Source organism: Nilaparvata lugens, chromosome 5, assembly GCF_014356525.2.
Source record: "Nilaparvata lugens isolate BPH chromosome 5, ASM1435652v1, whole genome shotgun sequence".
NCBI classification, from domain to species: domain Eukaryota; kingdom Metazoa; phylum Arthropoda; class Insecta; order Hemiptera; family Delphacidae; genus Nilaparvata; species Nilaparvata lugens.
The window spans coordinates 42,787,432-42,794,680 of record NC_052508.1 but is presented as its reverse complement, the minus strand read 5'-3'; positions in this window follow the sequence as shown (position 1 = coordinate 42,794,680).

The window sequence follows — 7,249 nt, the reverse complement described above, 5'->3', positions numbered from 1 at the left end:
ATAAAGTTATGATGGGTATAAAATTTGGTACAAATTTCCTCCAAATAATAAAATTTTTTAATGCTTTACTTCAAATCTCAGTAATTTTTTTTTTGCATCAGCTTGAAGTTTGTACAATTTCCAACTCATAGATCTATAAACATCCAGGATTTCTGAAATCAGTGTTACCAACATGGGCTCTTGAAATTTACCTTGCAAAATGGCTTTTGTTACCCTGTAGGCTTAACGACCCCGTTTTACGGTAACGGAACAAGTATCGAAGTGAAACCATTCCAATAAATGCTTTGTCAGATTTTACAATTGAACTAATAGTTTTAATTTTAGATGACTCTCTCCTGGATTATTGAGTTATGTGTTGGAGACTCCTCAGTGATTGCTGCATCATCTGAGAAAACTCCATAAAAGTGATCTCTGTTCGGAATTAACAGAATGCTCAAGTATAGACATTTAGAAGAAAACAACCATTTCATTTAATGTTCATTGAAATCCACCACATCAGTATTTACTTGTGAATTACCGGTAGTGTATTGTTAATGTATTAAGATTTGAGAAGATAATATGAGCATCTTATCGCTTTTCTCTCAATGATTGAAATGAATGGCTTAATTGCTTTCATAATTATGAAAATATCACAGTTTATTACATTCCAGTACAATTATTATCTTGTTTCACAATCCATTCCTAAGTAGAGCTCATAAGTATCTTAATCTTGCCATACAATTGCCATACAACTTCATTTTATTTCATTCAACTTCAGTGGTGTCATTTCACCAAACTTCTAGGGGGGGGGGGGGGACAAAAACCAAGAGGTATTGGGGGGGGGGGGGAAGGAATACCCCTAAAGGATAGAGGGACCTGAGTTTTTCCCCATGAATGTTACATTCGAAGATGTTATTTTATGCTTCTTTTTTTCCAATTTTATACAAATGTGGTTGAAGTATCAATATAAACATATACATTATTAGTTATTAAATTCAATCATGAAATATTCATTAGAAATATGGGTCTACAGAGAGGCCCTAAAGTAGGAATACACTGAAACAGATTTCTTAAAAATCATGGAAAAAGTTAAATTTTTCTTTTACAATGACAATTTCAACAATTTCATTGGGGATCATATTCTAATTGGGAAATAACTTTCAGTTAGAAAGCTAAAGATACATCAAGCTGTTCCTATAATTCTCAACAACTCTTTACATACATTTTTGATTGTCTGATTGTGCCCTTTCTTTTGCTTTCACTGTGACATCTTGCAACTTGTTAATTCTCACATTGAAATTTATTCAATAACTCACTTATTGTGCTCTGATCAATAAGTGTACCCATTCTGTATTCAAACTATACCACAGAGAAAAATATATTATTTATTACTTTGTACCCGTATCCATACTTTCAAGGCAATTTTGCTACATTGTTGATACTGTAGAAGGAATTATACTACTGCTGATAAAGAAAAGTATTAAATCATTATGGGACTCTAAGGATTCGTGTAGATAGACCCGCATTTTCATTATTTATCTGATCCTTGATGGGGGCTCAGGCCCCCTAGGCAGCTGATTATAAGTAAGAACTAATATTGATATTTTCATAATACAGTACACCTGAAGAATTGGCAAAGTTTATGGTAAGGGGTGAGGAGGTACTCAGCTCTTCCAACTAACATCACATTAGTTTTGTGCAGTCTACTATAACAGACGTTCCCATATGGATGTTACTATAGATGTATTTATCATCGTATTCAATTTCTGTTTGTTAGTTTGTATGTCTGATGGAAATCGAAAACGGCTCTAACGATTTTGATTAAGTTTGAAATATAGGTAGTGAGTTTGTGATACGAAAATCATCATTAGGATTAGGACTCATGTTTAGGATAACTCACTGAGGGAACTTAAAAATGATTAGGTAATAATATTCATCAACCGAGTAGCAGCTGACTGAGAGAGTTTTCCGTCGTCAGTTGAAAACAGTTGATCAAGAGAGTTTTTCATTGTCAGTTGAAAACAGCTGATAGAGAGAGTTTGCCATTGTCAGTTGAAAACGAGACAGATGTGTTGAGTCACCAAGTTTGTTGACGTCATGTTTTAGAAGTTATTGCATGATTCGAGAAAATATATGCAGAGAGCAGCTGAGTGACAGCAACGCAACGCAAATTTGAATTTGAAACATAATTATTGCGGTAATATTAATTAGGTGAATGCTAAAGTAGTCAGTTTTAATATACCTGGGTAATTGAATTATAACAATTCATTTACTTCTAAATTTCCATCTCTATGCCTTTGTACTTTCAACTCTGTTTCTATGATATTGTTATCTTCATAGACGTGAAGTTGATAGATAAGGGTGGGTGTCTTCCATAAGTAAAATGAAATGTCTATTTCCGACTTCTGTAGTTGAATACTTGTAGCTAGTAGTTCTGTGAACAGTAGAGCTCGTACAGTATTTATAAACATATCTCATTGTCAATATGTCACCCCAATCAGACCTTCGGACATCAGAAAAAAAACCTGTACCGTGACGAGAAATCAGTAAGTGTTGAAACGGCCAATGACTGATTGGCATGTATTGACGATGACAATATTACCTGTTTTAAATAGAACCGAGAGCAGTTCCAAGCTGTAATCATCAAAAGCTAATTTACAAACATTCCAACGTACATATACAGACAAAAGCAAATCCCGTCATTGAAACGTAGAAAAATCAATCATCAAAATATTATCATGAAAAAAAAACATTTTCCTGCTATTTTGGGAAACAATAACTGTATATCTTCCAGTATTGAAAATGACATTCAAAATGAAAAACAATACTGAAAAATTTTATTATATTCAAAATTCTCAATGATCGAGTAATTAACCCTCCAGTAGGCCTAGACTACATTCAACACAGTAGAACCTCTATAATTTATTTGTAGTTTACAGGACCAAGCATTTAATACAAATTTTGGAGGGTGACAAATTATATATCAAGCTCTGCAATATCGTGGCTGATAAAATAAAATACAAAGAAATATATCATGGATACTGATCCCATAATTACCCATAATTAATTCATAATATAGCATCTATGAATGGATATTAGAAAATATTGTCAAATATTAATTTGACATACTTGTGAAGGATTTCAGAGATAAATACAACTGTTCATGAGCGAGTTCTTCAACCAAGGGTGTCTCTAGTTATATTATTATATGTGAATCCATAGAACTTTAAAGTTCACTCCGTATGGGTAAATAAAATTCACAATCAGAATTCAAAGTCCCTAAACTAATAATACCAATAATTACTATAACGTTAAAGGTATTGCTATCACAAGTTGTTTTATCTAATACATGTAGGCTATGTTGAAAAAAACAATAGACAGGCAGACAGACATTAACGAAAGCGAGTTGATGTAAAATTTGTATATTAATCAGCTGAATTTGGGGCATTAAGGACAGTATATGTGATAATTCTTGAATAGCATTAGCTGTTATGAATAAATGGGTAAATTGTGGTAATTGCATGCAATTAATATTCTAGCTTACTAATGATAAATCACAACACCCTTTTTTCCAATTCACTTCATCAGTTGATGTGATTTTCGGTCTCCTCATCACTGGAGTTATTAGTTACTGTAGCATAATTTTTGATGAACTCATTACTGGATTTATCAGTTACTATGGCATATTATTAGTGTATTTATCTTTATGGGAATACTAATTACTGTTTTTGATGGCAATACTATGAATTATAGAGAAGTTTCAGTGTACTCACTAATCTTGACAATAATTGAACTATTAAGTGAAGTTATTTTAGTTTTGTGTTAAGAAATTTACTAATAGTTCTATTATTAAAGCTCCAAATAACAGCAGAAAAGAGAGACCACTGCACAAAATAGGAATGATATAAAACGAATTATACAGTTACAAGATAAGTCATCGCCTGATATTACTATGAAGAGGGATAGAAAAGAGTGATGGGTTTCAGAAATAAATTGTCGATGGTCTTGTTGAGAATAGCCTACATGTGGGGATTCTTCAGAACAATGACCATTGTTTGAAAACCAGACAGCTCTGGGTAGTACAGTCCGTCCAAGAAGTATAACCTGACCGTCTTGTTTTGGAAGTGTCAGAGATTCGATGTGTCTGACTTTGTTGTTTCTGTACGGATGTAAAAGTGTCCGGTTTTGGCGCCTAACGCACACGCCAATTCGAGACTCTTTCAAAACAGTCTTTCCCTGTCACTGGCGTACAGTGTTGATGGATGAGATAGTCGCTGTCCACTCCTGTCAGGTTCTGGGTGTGTCGGAGGACTAAGGTGATGCATACCCGTCCATTACCAGTATTCCCACTTTGGCATCAATATCTTGAGTTCCAGATATTTCCAATTCCGCCATCTGACAAACAAATAATTTGAGTTCCAGATACTCCCGATTCCGCCTAGTAACATATTTCGAGTTCCAGATATTTCCAATTCCGCTGTCTGACAAATATTCGGAGTTTCACCCAGCAACAGTTTTCAAGCATAGGACATTTAACATTGATATTTTGAGTTCCAGATATATCCAATTCCGCGGCCCCGCTGGCACAGTATACATACAGTATGAAAACTTGGCTATATAGTACCCTGACGCTAAAATCCACCATCTTGTTAGGAAGCGCCGCGTTGTAATAGTATTAATGGTAGTTTCAGATCACTTTAATGATCCGGATCAATTGATCTCATTCACTGCCACAAGCCAATCAGAAGACCAGGATTGGAACTTCCCAAGGTCACGTGACGAGTTTAGTATTTGTGTCATGTAAAAAGCATTGGTTAGATAGGCGTTTGATTACAAGTTTCCATTCTGTACCTATTCTGTGTTGCTGGGTTGCTGCATCACAGAATAGGTACAGAATGGAAAATTGTAATCAATCGCCTATCTAACCAATGCTTTTTACATGACGCCAACACTAAACACGTCACGTGACCTTGGGAAATTCCAATCCTGGTCTTCTGAGTGATCCGAACCTACCATCAATACTATTACAATGCGGCGCTTCCTAACAAGATGGCGGATTTTAGCGTCAGGGTACTAGCCAAGTTTCCGTACTGTATGTATACTGTGGCTGCATGCTCGGTCGCTTCACCACAGAATAGGTACAGAATGGAAACTTGTAATCTAACCAATGCTTTTTACATGACGCAAATACTAGACACGTCACGTGACCTTGGGGAAATTCCAATCCTAGCCTTTTGATTGATATTATAAATCTTTGCTTCTAACAGGAGTATTTTCCAGATGAAATGAAAATAGCTACAGTTATTCCTCTCTATAAGGGTGGTAGTAGGACTGAACTTGGTAACTATCGTCCTATCTCCCTACTCTCAAGTATATCCAAAGTAGTTGAAAAGTGTGTAAAGTCGAGGCTGGTATCCTATTTGGAAAACACAACATTTTGTTCAGTTATCAATATGGATTTTGAAAGGGTATGAGTACATCCCATGCAATTTTTAGAGTAACAAGAGAAATTTCGAGCAAATTAGATAATGGGGACAAATGCTTAGGAATATTTCTGGATTTAAAAAAAGCATTTGACACCATTGACCATAAAATTCTAATGGATAAAATGGAAGCAATAGTAATAAGAGGTATTGCATTGTAATTCTTTGAATCATATTTAAATTGTAGAAGACAAAAAGTTAGGCTTGATAAAAAGACAAGTGGACTATTAAATGTGAATATTGGAGTTCCACAAGGAACAGTGCTTGGGCCAGTTTTGTTCTTAATACACATAAATGATTTATTAAATATAAATCTAGGGAATTGCTCCTTGTACTCTTTTGCGGATGACAGTTGCTATAGTTTGGGGGGAAACTTGGCCAATCACTTTCCAGAGAGCTAATAAATGCTTTGATGTTATCAAGTCCTGGTTAAAGAATAGTCTTCTACATTTGAATATTCAAAAAAACTAGATTTCTTCCGTTTTCATTGCTTTTGCTAAGGGACCACGACTTTTCAATAAACTGCAATCAGATATATCAGATGCATCCAGTTATAATTTGTTTGAGAATAAACTTAATCGCTTCTATGAAGAAACACATTTAATAGAGGTGTGATATTATTTACAATTTTTTTTGCTGTCTTCATTCAAATCTAGGCTTGTTTTTTTTACTTATTTTTTTGTGGGTGATTTATTGTTAAAGATTCATAATCCCATCTTGTGAAAAGCACACTGATTATTGTATAAAATTTACTTCATTGTTTGATACCTCAAAATTGTTATTGCATTATAATTAAGTTGTCTCAACTAGAGAGCAAGACATCCCTCAACACAGGTTTAGCCTAGAAAGGGATGCACTGTGGATTTTTCTGTTACATGCTTAATATTATTATCTATGTTCAATCATTATGATTAAGGTATGTATTTGTGTTACCAATTGTAATGTTCAATCATTATGCTTAGTGTATGTATTTGTATTACCAATTGTAAAAATGCAGTGAAATAAACGAATTATTATTATTATGATTGGCTCGTGGCAGTGAATGAGATCAATTGATCCGGATCATTAAAGTGATCCGAACCCAACAGCCATACTATAGTGAGGTCCACGTTATAATGTCAGCTAAGAAAGATAGGAGAAAAACGTTGCCAAGTCTCTCCATTTTGCCACTGACTGTACACAGCTGTTACTCAATTTATCCCATTAAATTTAATCTAATAATAATTATCATTTCCTTGATGAAATAATCAATTTAATGTCAAATTGATCAAGAAAATATATTTTTTCATAATTTGATTCAAAAAGTTGCTTTCATGACAGATCAGATTTTTATTTTCATACAAACCTGAAATGGCGGCTAATTTAAAAAGCTGTGATACAACAATCTGAATTTCAAAACAACAGAAATTGAGTTATTTGTTAGGTATTCTATTCCAATTTCATTTAAAAATAATAGAAAAATAGGAATCCTATTTCAAAATAAGTAATTCAAATGGATTAATTCTAAAATAACTTTTCAATATTATTTATACCGGTACGAGTAGGTCTAACCTATACGGGTAGGCTAACTTAAGCATGGATGAAGTCTAGGATGGTTAGTTATCAACTTTTAAAATGTCATTTCAGGTATTTTAATTTGTGTTTCTCATAAGGTAATGTTTAAAAATTATTTCATTGTTTCAAAAATACATTTTAAATCAATTATACAACTTGTGTACTCAATTATTTTGATAGAATGAAGAAAAAAAATGGCGGCTGAGAATATGGTTTGTTCAGTTTTGTACAGT